General features: G+C 42.9%; 1 protein-coding gene across 1 annotated transcript in view; it reads left to right on the forward strand.

Annotated features, from left to right (window-relative positions):
* The first annotated feature begins 4267 nt into the window (after window positions 1-4267).
* Window positions 4268-13626, forward strand: part of CD4 (CD4 molecule) — a 39109-nt gene continuing 29750 nt past the window's right edge. The window contains exon 1 of the mRNA XM_043967384.1: window positions 4268-4505. The gene's annotated coding sequence lies outside the window, so the exon portion shown is untranslated. The remainder of the gene's footprint in view (window positions 4506-13626) is intronic.

Below are 13626 nucleotides of genomic sequence, written 5' to 3' on the forward strand. Positions count from 1 at the left end.
ATAAATTAGAAGCTTTAGTACCAGTTTTGGGGCATTAAGCATTTATTAAAGCATTCAGAAAGTTAAGAAACCTATCTGCCCTAAAGGAGAGATAAGAGTTCAGCCTGGCCTGCTTCTTCTCCCAAGTCCTCGGTCACCATGCCTGTTCAAGACCCAGACTCTGCGTCCCAAGGAGAGGTGGTCCTTCTTCCACACTGCTTCAAGCTAATTGGTTAGCAACACCCAAATCCATTGGTTCACTGGACTTGAGGGTGGTCCTGTGTTGAGGTCAGAGTCCACAGCTTCTGAGAACATACTCTTTCAAGGGCCAGGCAGGTGTGGCTTCAATTGAATTAACTTTAAATGAGTTAATCAGGGATGTCAGTCAATCTCAGTCAATTCAATCAATCCAAATCAATCTTGAGCTGGGGCCTTTGGCTGTTGGCAAAGCCCATTGTTTTCTTTATTTTTTCTTTATTTCTTTATTACCATTATTTTCGCACAGTCACACAGCTAGTAAGCGTCAAGTATCTGAGGCTGAATTTGAACTCAGGTCCTCCTGAATCCAGGGCTGGTGCTTTATCCACTGCACCACCTAGCTGCCCTTCACTGGATAATTCCTACAGTGATACACTGTCAGCCTATAAACTAAAGGACAGCAGTCTAACTTATTTGGACTATTTATACTACAGAGTGATACTACTACAATGAACCAAATGCTATATAGGGAAACACGAAGTGTCATATATAAGCAACACCATGCCTTTGGAGATGTTGGGCATAGATCTCTCTCTGGAATGAAATCAAAGCAATGTGAGCAACATTGTAATGGTGATGGACCTTTTCACTTAGTCCTAGTTAACAGGAACAAGTGGACTTTCATAGTTCTGAAGGTATTATGAGAGAAGCTTTTCTCTGTACATGGCTTCTCTGCCAGGATTAATTTTGATTTAGGTTGAGATTTTTGAGAGCAAGCTACTCAAGGAAGTGCTTTACTTAGCAGGAATTAAGAAGGCTAGAACTACACAATGCTGGAGCATTTTGATTTTACCCTACTAAACATTTTGGGGACACTAAGGCTGAAACAGAAGGCATATTGGAGTCAGCATGTATTCTTTTTAGTGCATGCCTATAATGTCACCAAGAATGATGCCATAGGCACTTTGGTTATTGTACAAGAATGACCGATGGCTATTATCTTGTTCTTTGAAGTCTCCAAGGATGGGAAAGATATGGTGATTCCCAGCTGGTACATTGCTTGCACAAAGAGAACAGCTAAGGGAGGACTGTTGATTAGCCATGTCCTCATTTGATGTCAGGAACTCTGGCCAAAAAATAGAGTCTTGTTATGAAATTGTAGTGTCCCTGAAAAAAAAAAGCGAGCTACTGGGGGGCTTCCCATACCAACTGGTAGAAAAGTTAGGTAAAGGTACAAAATAGCTTCAGAGAATGATCAGGACCCTGAAATGATAATGTGTTACAACCTCATGTTGCCCATGGCAGAATTAATTGAATTTTCTATTTAATAGGAAAACAGGAGCAGGGGAGTACAAATAATCAGAAAACTGTATTAGACTATAGTTGATCCTACACAGGAGGGACCTATCTGCCAGTTGCAGATGGATAGTTGACGCCCAATGATGGCCCAGATGGGGAGGATTTGGGTCAAAGTCCAAACAAAAGGAAAGCTGAATTTGGGTATTCTTTTGAGGTTTGGGGAAAGATGCCAAGACTTCCTCAGCCTGAAGGGAAAGAAGTAAGGAAACAAGCATTTGTTAAGTGCCTACCTCGTGCCAGGAACCATGCTAGGTGCTTTATAAATATCTCATTTGATCCTCTCAACCACCTTGGGACATAGCTACTATTATTATCCCCATTTTCCAGTTGAAGAAACTGAGGCAGGCTGAGACAGTAGTTCTGACTTGCTCAGGGTAACCAGTAAGTGTCTGAAGTTAGATTTGAATTTGGGTCTTTCTGACTCCAGGTCCAGTGCTCTATTCACTGTGTCCCCTAGATGTCTCTGGAGCTTGTTATAGAAGGAGGTAGAAAAAAGTATCTGTAGGGGGCAGCTAGATGATGCAGTAGATAAAGCAGAAACCCTGGATTCAGGAGGACCTGAGTTCAAATCCAGACTTAGACACTTGACACTTACTAGCTGTGTGACCCTGGGAAAGTCACTTAACCCTTATTGTCCCACGAAAGAAAGAAAGAAAGAAAGAAAGAAAGAAAGAAAGAAAGAAAGAAAGAAAGAAAGAAAAAGAAAGTATCTGTGTTCTGTGACCTGTGCTCAGGAAATGGAAAAAAGCAAATTGTCCACTCTTTTTTGGTTTTGGGTGGGGCAATGAGGGTTAAGTGACTTGCCCAGGGTCACACAGCAAGTGTCTGAGGCCAAATTTGAACTCGGGTCCTCCTGAATCCAGGGCCGGTACTTTATCCATTGCACCACCTAGCTGCCCTTGTCCACTCTTTTTTATAAGCCCAACCCAAAAAGGGTAGCTTCTTCCATAACCATCCTAGCCAATCAATTCTTTCCCACTCACTGAGACCTGTTTTCCTGGAGGTATGTCCATCCCTCCATAGGAAGATGTAGTCAAGGCTTCCCATTCTGTAAACTCAAGTTGATTAGGCAGTTCCCCAGGCTAGAATAAGCCGATCCCAGGCCCTTTTGAATAAGCCAATAACAAACAGGCTAGGGGATGTGCTTTCTAGCTGTTGCTGACCTCCTTCCATTACCCCAGTGGGGGAGTCTAAGCAGGCGTCACTTAGTAAGCTGTTGGCATCAAGTTGACTCTGATTTTCCTCATGAGTTTGATGTCTCTGTGTCCTCAGAGTATTATTCGTCTGTGACCCTTCTATTTTTGGATTGACCACCAAAAGACTAGGTAGGAGAAAACTGGAACTGAGTATCCTAAAGCATGAATTTAGGGTTAGACAGACCACTGCTGCTTCCTCTTATCCAGTGCAAATGTATTTTTTAAAATACAGGGTTCACTCACAGGCCACAGTCATTGGGCAAAACCTGATTGCTTCTTTTCCCCTCCAAGAGGAAGAGCATTATCTCCTCTGAGAGGTGGGGGTTGGGGGTGGGGAAACTTTTTTGAGGAAGTGAGGAGTGGGCTCTCTTTGTTGACTTTCCCAGCGACTGACAGTTTCTGCAACAGCTGCAGGTGTCAGCTGTCTCCGCCATTCTGAGATCTTTGACATTTGACTGCTCAGATCTATAATGGGGCAAGGCTGGGGAGGTCCTAAGAACAGGTAGGGAGCAATGAATCCAGGAAAAGATCAAGTTGAGTTCTGAAGGATGTATATATTTGTGTTGGGAGACAGGTGTCAGAATGTGAGTGAGGTGGCATCAGTCCTTCCTGGAGATGCTAAAGGAATCCCTATCTGCCCTAGTCCTAGCCATTACCTACCTCCCACTCCAACCTTTACAGTGAGGACCCAGACAGAGCTACTGTTTGGTAAAAAGCCAACCACAGACCAGTGCACCTGGAGGCCTTTTAATTTTCCTTTTTACAGGTTTCAAGCCTAAATCTTGAGCTTGAAAATTCTTTCAATTAGCAATGCTAACTGCCCCTTGAGGCCTAAGGAAAACCTGAGAATCTAGGAATAGGGACGCCTGGGTCTACTCTCTGACTTTTCTCACCTTCGTTTCCAAACCATCTTATCTTCTCCTACCTCCTCCATCTTGGAACACCATGAGTCTTCAAAATTAATAGTAATAAGAGGCAGCAGCCCATTATATTAAAAAAAGCATCCTGGAAGCCCTGGAAAAAGCATTCTCCTATCCCCCACCTTCCAGGAAAAGGAAGCAATCAATCTGTTCTTTGGTCTACTTGGACAACCTATGATGAAAATGTGAAGCATCAGGGGTCCAGAAAGGCCCCGTGGGATCCCTGGCGGGACAGCCTCTAAAGAGCAGGGTAAGTTCTCAGAATGTTGGCTGTGAACACAGCTTCTTGGGGAAGCTTTGCTGACAACTTTCCTGTAAAGTGTACAAAAAAATACTGATAAGTTCATAGGCAAATGGCCCATCATTCACCCTGGAATCATTCTAGAGATGCCCCTAAGCATTTCTCTTACTCCTAACTGTCTATTTTCTTTTATTTTTAATTCTTGTTTTCCTGGAAGCCCAGTCCAGATGGCAGGGTCAGTGTCATTGTGTTTTGCAATTTGATAGAAATGCTGATAACTGAAGGTTTCCATTCTAGTTGGTGAACTTTTCCCTTGACTCAAGCTATTTCACTTTGACATTTTATGCTGAGTCCTGAATGCTGAGAGATGATGAGAGGTGGAGACCCAAACTAGAGAGGGTGACGTTCAGCCTAAGCCAGGCCCAGGAGTTTGGAGAGTACTTCACTGACGGATTTCCTGTCTTTTATCACTCCATTACAGTCTTGGCAGATGGCAAAACCCTCTCCCTACTGTATTTCTGGGTAAAAAGCAAGTTTTCATGAGGATACACCTGCATCAACCAGTGGACCAGATATTGATCAAGAGGGAAGGAAAAAAAAAAAAGACTAGAGGTAAGACAGACAGGGGTTCCACTTTTCATTCCCGGCTTGAGAGATCTAAATAAGTGAGGGAAATAAGGAAGTGTCATTAAATCATAGATCCAGAATTAGAAAATCCCCTAAAAGTGATAAACCCACCTTCTCTTCCCCATCTTTTTTACAGATAAGGAAACCGAGGCCTAGAGGAATGGTAGGGAAACTGGGATCAAGAGGGAAGATCAGGAATAGGAATCTCTGTTGACTTGTGGACTTCCTAGGGCAGAAGAGAAGGGGGTGGTGAAAGGGAAAAAAAGGAGTGGAAATTCAATATTGAGTGCTAGTTCTTGGAAAACGAAGGAAAGAATTAAAATTGAGGAGGAAGGAGGCAGAGGGCAAGGTGCATATAAATGGAAGACACCAATAATGGGGAGGAGAACGGAGAGGAAAGCAAAGGAGAGGAGAGGCACTTGCTTCTGTAGCCTTTCTCTCTGGATTTTGGGGTGGTAGAGATGATATGCCATAGTGTGGTGAAGACACCGATGGATCGAAGTCAAAGGGCTGGGGTTCAAATATCATTTACTACCTTTGTGATATTGAACAAAACACGTTCCTTTCCTAGGCCTTCAATGTTCTTTCCTGTAAAATGAGGGATCATAGATTTAGAACTGGAAGAAGGCTTACAAAGCTGTCTGATGTAATCCCCTCATTTTACAGATAAGAGAATTAAAGACCAAGAGGTGTTAACTGGCTTTTGATGATGTTCAAACAGGTAGTTGGTAGCTGGGCCTGGTTATGGACCCACATTCCTCTGATGCCAAATCCCCGACTCTTTCCACTGCCTTCTTTGGACTAGGTGGTCCCCAAAGACCCTTTCTAGCTTTCAATTCTGTGATTTTAGCCTTCTTTCCCCAGCTGGTTCCTATGAAGTAACAACCTTCCACTTCTGCTTCCTAATTCCTTCTTCAGGACTGAAGCCAGTCCAGGTCCTGAGGTCCGATGCTCCCTAGCTCTTCTCCTGCCACCCTTTAAAAAACTAACTTTAATTTTTTTTTAGTTATCCTGAAGTTGAAAAATCATTGACAAGTACAAATATTTGTTATGTATCAAACAGAAAAAAAGGATTATATATGAAACCATGAATCTATTATATATGCTACCATTTAAAATATATAGATAGATATAAAATAAATTCAACACATTCTTTTCAAAGCTATCGTGCTTGTCTGCTTCTCCTTCAGAACCTCATTCTGTTTGTTCTCTTCTATGATTTAAAAAAATATTCTAATGACCTTTTCTTTTTGCATCAGGATTGACTGTCCCCCTTCTTCCCTTCTGACCCTCCCCACATTAAACAAAATACCTTGCCTTATAAAAAATAAACAGTTTTGAGCAAAACAAATCCACACTTTGGGCATTTCTGGAAATGTCCATCTCAATCTTTCCCTGGAGTCTCCGACCTCTCTGTCAGATGGCAGTCAGACCTGCCTTCCAGAATAACAGACTTATTCTGAGAGGGAAACCAAGGAGAATATGTCTGCTCTTAAGAAAAAAGCAATACTCACATTTTCTTTTTCAGGGTTCGCCCTCACTGCAACTCCCCACTTAAAATAGGGTGAGGGCTAGGATTTAATAGACTAGGATTTCTGGCCCTGCCTGGGATGAACCTACACCCCAGGCAGAGCAAAGCTGGGCACTGGGAAGTATAGAACAGAGGAGACAGGGGTTGGAAGTAAACGTTTCATCTTGGGCTCATTTTCTTACGAATCGCTAGATTTTTGTCCACTACGCACAAAATGGCTGCTATCGGGCCCTACCTGTCAGGGTTAGAAACACTTAAGCACTCTTCCCCTTGACTGCTTCTAGAAAAACCAAAGCACAGATGGGGAGCCAGTGGGGAAAGCAGAATTACTTCCTGGGGTGGAGGAGGTCAATCTGGAGATTATCTTAAGTACAAAATACCTCTGGCTTCAAATGGAGAGCATTTGGAAAAGAGGCCTCCCTGACTTGGTACTCTGGGCTTTGTTGCTAAGTGAAGGGGAGATGGCATGGTTTGGAAAACCACAGGATGGGAAACCAGATTCCTTTTCTGAGAGGCACAGATCAAGTCGGGTGGGGGACAGCAGGGCTGAGGGGAGGAGGAAGCCGGTCTCTGCTTGGCTTCTCTGGGGACTAGCTAGGGTATGAGGGGGTGGTGGTGGTGGTGGTGTACCTGTACCCCCCCTCCCCAAAGTGGGCGTCAGAGGCAAAGGAGAGGATGGTAGAGGTTGCGGCAACTAGACCACAAAGATCCCTTCAGAGGGGTCGTGGTCTCTAGGAAGTTCACCTAACTGAAACCCGTAAGGGGGAGGTGGTTGATATTTGTGTATGTGGGGGCACATCCCATGGTAGGGTTTAGGGGGTAAATGGGCTGTCATAGGGAGGAGATAAAAGTGTCTGTGGGATCATATACAGATGCTGTGGTGAAGCTATGCCCTCTTCCTCTCCCCTAAGCGTGTACTGCCCCCCCACCCTCCATCCCAGCCCCAGGGGCTAGGGACAGAGTGCCAGACAACCTGGAGTGTTCTGTGTATGCATACATGTATTTCTATAAACATCAATCTGTGTGTGTGTGTGTGTGTGTGTGTGTGTGTGTGTGTGATATCTCTTCTGTTCCTTTGTGCTCCTTCTGCCCCTTTCCATTTTGGTCTCCATTTTTTCCTTGGTCTTTACCTCTATGTTGCATTTTCTCTCTCTCTCTCTCCCTCTCTCTTTCTGGTTCTTTCATTTTAGTCTCCATTGTTCTTGAATTGTGTGACTGCGTGGGGTTTGAGTGTATGCATTGTGTGATGTGTGTGATGTATGTATATCTATTGTTTTAATGAGCTGCTCTGGGACTCTCTATCTTTATCTCTCCCTAGACTTCCTTGCTTTCTTTCTCCATCTGTCCTTTTCCCTTTGTTTATGTGTGCCCCTCCCTTTGTCATCTCCCCTGTCCTCTACTCTCTAGGCCCATATCAGAATCCTAGAGTGTTGAGTTACTGTTGTTGATGCTGTTTTTTCAGTTCGAAGACCTGTTTCGGATCAAAGCTTATCAAACATCTAGGTTCCTGCTAGGGAACAGGATGGTGTTTACAGACAAGAGAAAGAAAGAACCGAGTGGCAGCAGCAGGAGATGGGGGTGCTAAGAATGGAGCAGTGGGGCTGGGGCTTAGAGCAAGGCTGGCAGGCGCAGCTTCTTGAAGTATGAGACAGAAATGCAGACGCAGAGAGTTCTAGGTATCAGCATCAAAAGGCATCATTACAGCAGGACCCACTCAGGGACAGACAGAGAGATATGCAGAGACCCTTGGCTAGATATGCCAAAGCTCGTTTGAATCTCTCAGAAGGGCTAAGGAGCACTGGGGCACAGGATGTGTAGTCTGTCTCCATGGTGGCTGGAGATTGTGAGAATCAAAGACCTCTCTCTGGGGCCTCCCAGGCTCAGCGGAAATGTGAGCTCCAGGCCCTCGGCAGAGGCAAACAAGCAGCTGGAAAACCTTAGCCTCTGGTGAGCCTTGGGCCCCGAGGTGGCAGAGAAGACAACTCCCACAGACCCGGGGAATAAGAGGTCTGTGGTGGGGGAGGTGCAGGCTTAGAAAGATAGTACAAAATGCCCACCCTGAGAAGGGGGAGGATTTGGGGTTGAAAGACAATAGTCCAACATGCAAGGAGGCAAGGAAAGAGGCAAACTCCAAGCTATGAAATCCTTCCTCCCTCCCCCACAACCTGCCCAGCATCCATTATCCATCCTTCTTTCCTTCATCCTGCCCCAGGCCCCATTCTCAGTGCTATACCAATTTTACAAATGACCTACTTCCAGCCCTTCTCAACTCTCATTTATTCATTTGGCAAATGTTCATTCAGTGTCTACTATGTTCAAGTCTTTGTGTTGGAATAGCTGTGATGTTTATTTTATTTCTTTAAATTTTATTGATATCTTTTGTGTTTTTTTATATCATCTTCATTTCCCAATATATTTCTCCCATTCTTCCCCACCCCCACACACAGAGAACCATCTCTTATGATAAACAATAAAGAAAGGAAAAAAGCAGTTTAGCAAAACTAACCAACAACTCGACCAAGCTGACTACTATAGACAGTATAGTATAGACTCTCACACCTCTGCAAAGAAGGTAGGGAGATACATTCTCATATCCCTTCTTTGAGGTCAAGCTCTGTCATTATAATGATATAGCAATAAGCTTTTCCTTTTTGTTGTTATTATTTTCCCCTTTACATTGTTGCAGTCATTGTGTATATTGCTTTCCTGATTCTGCTTTAGTTTGTGTTATGGGGTTGGGAATTTGGGACTTTTAAAATTTAAACTGGCCAGCTAAACTCAAGGACAGACACACCTTGAGAAGCAAGAGATATAAGCCCATTAGGCATGGCTACTGCCTGAGTGGGGCCAAGGGGACAGAGATAGCTCCAGCCACTCCCTAACCATACTTCTCCCAACCTGCCCCCAATAAGGAACATTCCATCCTCAGGTGATCACCTCCATCTACCATCTATAAAAGCTATGGCCTTGGGGGCATCTAGGTGGCATAGTGGATAAAGCACCAGCCCTGGATTCAGGAGGACCTGAGTTCAAATTCACCCTCAGACACTTGACACTTACTAGCTGTTTGACCCTAGGCAAGTCGCTTAACCCTCATTGGCCTGCAAAAAAAAAAAAAAAGCTATGACCTTTCTCTTACTTGAGGAGATAGGTATCTTAGAGAACATCTCTCTGAACCTTTTCCCCTGGAAAAAAGTTTGACTTCTCTCTTGAACCTAAATAAAAGATTATTTTATTTTAATTGGATTTGTATACAAGAGGGTATTCCTTTTTTTTTTTTTTTTTTTGCGGGGCAGTTGGGGTTAAGTGACTTGCCCAGGGTCACACAGCTAGTAAGTGTCAAGTGTCTGAGACTGGATTTGAACTCAGGTCCTCCTGAATCCAGGGCTGGTGCTCTATCCACTGTGGCCACCTAGCTGCCCCAAGGGTATTCCTTTAAAGAGGAATGCCTAAGGACCCCCACCAACCCATTTTCCCTGAGACAGTTTGCATCAGTTCATTATCTTTCCATACTTCTCTCTAGTCTTTATAGCTATACTTTCTTACAGTGTCATAATATCCCATTGTATTCATGTACCACAATTTGTTTAACCATTCCCCAATTATAGTCCATCTACTTTGTTTATTTATTTATTTAGGCAGGGAAATGAGGGTTAAGTGACTTGCCAGGGTCACACAGCTAGTAAGTGTCAAGTGTCTGGGGCCAGATTTGAACTCAGGTCCTCCTGAATCTAGGGCTGGTGCTTTATCCACTGCACCACCTAGCTGATCCCCTAGTCCATCTACTTTGTTTCCAATTTCCAGTAAGGGGGTGGAGAGGGTAGATGGTCCCTTGTGGGTGTGTATGAGATGTATGGTGCTAGGAATCCTTTAATGCCAGGCAAGGTTAGCTACCAGTCATGTTATTGCCAAAGGTTTGATTTGGTAACAACACCAAAGATGCCTAAGGTACCTTTGCCAACTCCCACTCTGTCTTGCTTATAGGCTTGTTTCCCTGCTAAGACTTTCTCCAGGTTCATAAATAGTATAGCAGATATGAACCATTGTTAATGACCTGATTGTTTAAATGAGGATCACATATCATTAAAATAAGATATATCAGGCCACATTAGAACTTGAAGTAGGGAGAGGGAGGGTGACTTAAGTCTATTATTCCTTCCTTTCATCTTTACTGGTTGGTGGGGAAAAGGAAAGGAAGAAAGTTGGAGAAATGAGCTTGGATTAGGCAACCTTTTTACCATGCTGTGCAGCTGCTGGTTCTCAGAGAATTCACTTCTCCTTTGCTCATTCCCAGTTTTTCTTCTTCTTCTTCTTCTTCTTCTTCTTCTTCTTCTTCTTCTTCTTCTTCTTCTTTTTGCAGGGCAATGGGGGTTAAGTGACTTGCCCAGGGTCACACAGCTAGTAAGTGTTCAGTGTCTGAGGCCGGATTTGAACTCAGGTACTCCTGAATCCAGGGCCTGTGCTTTATCCACTGCACCACCTAGCTGCCCTAGCTGTAGTTCAGTAAGGCCAGTATGAAAGTCAAAGAAAATCATGACCCCAGACTTCCTCCTTCTCTGATTTTCTAATGGTTTCTTCCTCAAGTGAAAAATCCCTTGCCCCAGAATTAGGGAACTCTCAGTAATCACTCCTGTTATAAGTATCAAATCTCCGTGGTATGATCAGTTCATTTTTTCAGCTTCCTCTTCAACCCAGCTGGCAGTCTCAGTCCCTTAGCACCTTCTCAGAGAAGTGTGAAGGAAATGGTTTACATAGAATCCTAGAATTTAGAGCTTAAAAGGATTTTATATATAATCTAGTTTAACCCTCCTTATTTTTACACATGAGGATTCTGAAGTCCAAAGAAATTCAGTGACTATGCCAAAGTCACACAGGTTAATTAGTAGCAATAGTAGGATTTGAACCCATATTCCCTGCATACAAATCTAGTTCTTTCTCTATCACACAACATTCCCCCTAAATGTGCCCAGGGTTTGTTCACAAATGAAGCTCATTCTGCTCTGGCTCCATGTCATCTGCGTTCTCAAGGTCCTGAGATACATAAAGAGCAATCAGAAACCCATTTCTCCTATTCTAGAATCAGGAAACAGGAAACCACTATTTCCCCCTTCTTGCTATTTCCTTGCCTCCAATACTTCCCCCTTTCTTCTTTTTACCGGGCTCATGTTACTTCTTTCCTAGAACTGAGGAAGTTGGGGGAGGGGAAGCACTTGGGGGGTGCAGGTGGGTTTCTAGTAAGGAAATACAGAGGTTATAGGTAGAATATAGAAGAGGGGGGAGTGGAAATGGGGTCAGATGACAAGGATCCTTTCTCTTGGGACACTGATCTGGACATGTGTTTGCGTGTGTGTGTGTGTGTGTGTGTGTGTGTGTGTGTGTGTGTGTGTGTGTGTGTGTGTGTGCTCATTTCAGTTCACTGACTGCCAAATTTATCTTCTTAAAGTGATGTGCATTATCAGCCAAAACCACACTTTAAGCTGGTTTTGTTTAACTCTTTTGGGGGAGTAAATTTTATGTACCTGTTCACTGGGATGTATCTGCTATGCTAAAACAAATAAAATAAAAGTATTTTTACAAAGAAGAAAAGTTCATCTTTAAATATTATTTTAAAGTTATGCGCCTTTATTCTCTCTCTCTCTTTTCTAATGCTTCATTGAAAAATAAAATCCTTGTAACAAATATACATAGTAAAGCAAAACAAATTTCCTCATTGGTCATATCTAAAAATATATGTCTCATTCTACATCATTACTTCTCTGACAGGAGGTGGGTAGCATGCTTTGTCATTGGTCCTTGGGAATCATGGCTCATCTTTGCATTGAATGGGTTTCTTATGTTTCTTAAGGTTGTATTTCTTTATAATGTTGTTATTATATAAATTGTTTTGCTTCCTTTCACTTCATTCAATAATAATGATAGGTAGCATTTATATAGCACTTTAAGTTTTACAAAGTACTTTATTTCATTGAAATATTTCAATGAAATGTTATTTCATTTTTGTCCTTACAACAATCCTGGAAGGAGGTGCTATAATTATCCTCATTTTATAGCTGAGAAACTGAGGCAGGCAGAGGTTGTGACATGCCCAGGGTCACATAGCTAGTAAGTGTCCAGGTCCAGTACTCTATTCACTGTGTCACCTAGCTGTCTCTTAAAGTGTATGCAAGTATTCCAAAATTTCCCTTTTGTCATTTCTCAAGGCATTACATTACATTCATATATATTTGTTCAGTCATTCCCCAATTGATGGGTACCTCTTTAGTTTCTAGTTCTTTACTACTATACATAGAGATACTATAAATATTTTTATACACGTGGGTCCTTTTCCCTTTTTTATGATCTCTTTGGGAAAAAGACCCAAAAGTGGTATTGCTGGGTCAAAGGGTATGCACAGCTTTATAGCCCTTTGGGCAAGGATGTGAGGTTTTTAGAGGGTGGCAAGCTTGGTCTATAGCAGGAGAAACATAGGGTCTAGAATGAGGAGGGCAATAGGCACACTGTACCTTGGACTGGTCATTTAGTTATTTAGTCAGTCAACAAGCATTTAGTGCTTCCTGTCTGCTAGGTGAGGCAGCTAGAAGGCTCAGTGAATAGAGCACTAGGCTTGGAGTCAGGAAGACATGAATTCAAATGCAGCCTCAGATACTTACAATCTATGTGACCCTGGGCAAGTCACTTAACCTCTGTTTGCCTTAATCCACTGAAGAAGGAAACCTCAAATCACTTTAGCATCTTTGCCAAGAAAACCCCCATAGACAGTATGATCCACAGGGTCATGAAGAGTGGGACATGATTGAACAACAATGTACTAGGCACTATTGTTGTTTGTTCTTCATTCTCTAAGAGGATGACAAATGTCATGAGGCACTGAAGTGGATTTTAAGTAAGGGAGGACTGTGCAAAGTCACCAACCTCACTCTCTCTAGAGCTATCTGGGTTGAGTGGCAAGATATACATCAGGATGACTGGAGATGGCCCCAGGTATTTGTTTTTTTTTATATAATTGGGGTTAAGTGACTTGTCCAGGGTCACAAAGCTAGTAAGTGTCTGAGGTGAAACTTGAACTCAGATGCTCCTGACTCCAGGGTTAGTGTTTTATCTACTGCTCCACTTAGCTGTCCCTCTGGGCATTGTGCTAAGCCCTGGAGAGACAAAGAGGCAAAAATGGTGTCTGTCCTCAAAGAACTCATATTCAAATGAAGGAGACAATGTGTAGATAACTATATATATAAAAGATCTGAAATATTGTTTTCCATTTTGAGCACTACATTTTTCACTTATTAATTTTTTAAAATCCAGTCTTATTCTTTCATTAGCACAGAGAATTCTTGGGGAAGTTCCTCTTCTAATGCAGATCAACAACTGTTTTACAAATTATTGTCATAGAGGGTCCTAGGGTGAGGGGGCAGGGTAGGCACTGAGAGGTGATATGATTTGCCCAAGGTTGAGTAGCCAGTATTTCTTGGAGGTGGGACTTGAACCCAGAAATTCCTGATTCATCTGGCTTTCTTGCCTTCTTTTCTTGCATCCATTCTCCTGGGCACCACTTTTTTTTTTTTTTTTTTTTGGTGAGGC

The sequence above is a fragment of the Dromiciops gliroides genome, chromosome 5, assembly GCF_019393635.1.
Source record: "Dromiciops gliroides isolate mDroGli1 chromosome 5, mDroGli1.pri, whole genome shotgun sequence".
NCBI lineage: Eukaryota > Metazoa > Chordata > Mammalia > Microbiotheria > Microbiotheriidae > Dromiciops > Dromiciops gliroides.